The following is a 2,500-nucleotide window of genomic DNA, read 5'->3' as shown; positions in this document are numbered from 1 at the left end:
CTCTCTCTCTCTCTCTCTCTCTCTCTCTCTCTCTCTCTCTCTCTCTCTCTCTTTCTCTATCTCTATCTGTCTGTGTCTGTGTCTGCATGTGTTTGTGTGTGATAGTCGTTTCTGCTGTTTTAGATAATATCCACTCTAATTCATTACTGTGTGTGGGCCCTTTTAAAACCATGCTAAGTCCTGCGGAGCAGATGCGTTTTGTTCCGTATCTATGTCAAAGTTCCATCTGTCACATCGGTTCTCTCGACAAAGCAGCGCCCAGCATCCCTCCAGTCAGTGTCATGGACTTGGGTGGACTTAGATGGGAAATCCAGTGGAATTCAGCGCCGGTTGTTACAGCTGCCATGTCAGGATCTTGGCACCCCCCGGGGGGATCAAGGGTCCCAAGACTCCATCTAATCCTGCCAAAGAAGTAGGCTGAAGCAGGCACAAGTACAAAGAGCGGTCAGATCAGTAGCTCAGCAGATCAGGGAACGTTTAATGGCACCGTGCCGTGTGGGGCCTTCACTTGTGTAGTTCTCCCTGAGGTCTGAAGAGTTCACTTGGATGACAACCCTCAGAACCAGAGTCATATACTGTAGATACATAGTGTCTATATGGCTCTGCTCAGAACAAATCACATCTATCTGTTCTATTCTATTTGAGCTATTCTATTCTATTATATTCCAATACATTCTGGTCTATTGTATTGTATTATATCTGTTCTATTCTATCTGTTCCGTTCTATTCTGTTCTGTTCCGTTCTATTCTGTTCTGTTCCGTTCCATTCCGTTCTATTCTATTCTATTTTATTCTACTCCGTTCAAATGCTCTTGTTTATCTAATGGCTTGTGTGCAGACTACACCATTTCAGCCCAATTTTGCCACAATTGTGTTGTGGCAGACAAATTTCCATTGTCTTGTCCGAATACTCAAAGCTGGGAACGACGCTCGAAAGAGGAAGTGTCTTATATTCAACGACCCACGATTTACACGATGTAAAACACGATGTTGCACAACGTTACAACCAAAAGTCTAGAATATCACAGTTTTGGGGGAATATCCTACAACTCCCGTATTGAAACTGACACGCGACGAGAATGCTTCGATAGACAGTCTTGTAATGTGGCCAGTCTTACGACCAAAACACGGCAAGATTTTGTGGCTCTCTGATCGCCTAGTCTGATATGGTCAATCATAAAAGATAATCGTGAAAGCCAAAAAAAAAAAAAAACGTGTAGTCTGTACAGGCCATAAAGCATCACTTGAGAGCAGAGTAATAGTGCTTGATATGGGAGAGGAAAAGGAGAACCCCATGCTAGTATTTACAGAGATGGCCAATAGAGGAGACATATGCTACATCCCCATTAGGGAGGTTGCTCTCGCTCACTATCTCAACCTCTGACCTTTGCGTTCTCTCTCAGGGGCAGATGTGTGTGTGTGTGTGTGTGTGTGTGTGTGTGGTAGGGAACACAGCTTAAACAGCATAAGCAGCAGCTTGGCAAGTCCACAGAGACCGCACACTCTTCCATTTCATTTTACCTGAAATCTAGCCAACTTTCCGCTAATTACCTAATCAGTGCACACAATCTTCTGCTTTTTTCTCTTCACTTAAGGTTTTAATTCTCTCTCTCTCTCTCTCTCTCTCTCGCTCTCTCTTTACCTCGTGCCATTCTGTTGCTGTCATTAGCATTCTCTCTTGATCCATCATTCCACCCTTTCTTTTCAGTTTCTCTGTCATTATTTTCCATCTTTCTGCCTGTTTACTTTTTTCTTTAGATCCGCATTTACTTGAACTTTGGCACACGCTGCATTCATACTTTGTCAGTTTGATGAATGTCTCCTTTCAAGCTTTCCCCCATAATTATACAAGGGACACCTACACACATATTTTTGCAGAAACAAAAACAGGGTCCCTCATGAAAAAACGATTTCCATGCACACCAACACACATACTTCTACAGACCTTGACACACATACACATCACATCACGCACACAAAGAACACCTACATGTATAACTAGGCTCTTCATGTGTACACACACACACACGCACACACAAGGAACACCTACCTGTCTAACTAGTCTCTCCATATGTATACACACACACACACACACACACACACACACACACACACACACACACACACACACAAAGAACACCTACATGTATAACTAGGCTCTTCATATGTACACACACACACACACACACACACACACACACACACACATATATAGGCACTTCCATCACTCTTAGCCAGCCGGTGGGGATTAGACATGGCAGCACCACCTGAAGAGGAAGTGCAAGTGCAGAATGACAGAAGGAAGCCATTATCATATCCCCTCTCCTCCGCCTACAGAACCCGACCGCACCGCTGCCGAGCACTTCCCCTCTCCTCTCCTCACCTCTCCCCCCCTCCCCTCACCTCCCCTCACCTCCCCTCACCTCCCCTCTCCTCCCCTCACCTCCCCTCACCTCCCCTCCCGTCTCCTCCCTCTTTTCACATCTCTTCTTCCTCCTCT

General features: G+C 45.2%; 1 protein-coding gene across 1 annotated transcript in view; it reads left to right on the top strand.

The window, feature by feature from the left end:
• htr2cl1 (5-hydroxytryptamine (serotonin) receptor 2C, G protein-coupled-like 1) overlaps positions 1 to 2,500 on the top strand; it is a 126,304-nt gene that overhangs the window by 115,854 nt on the left and 7,950 nt on the right. The window lies entirely within an intron of this gene.

This window comes from Sardina pilchardus, chromosome 16, assembly GCF_963854185.1.
Source record: "Sardina pilchardus chromosome 16, fSarPil1.1, whole genome shotgun sequence".
Taxonomy (NCBI): domain Eukaryota; kingdom Metazoa; phylum Chordata; class Actinopteri; order Clupeiformes; family Clupeidae; genus Sardina; species Sardina pilchardus.
This window is presented reverse-complemented; position numbering and strand designations above follow the sequence as displayed.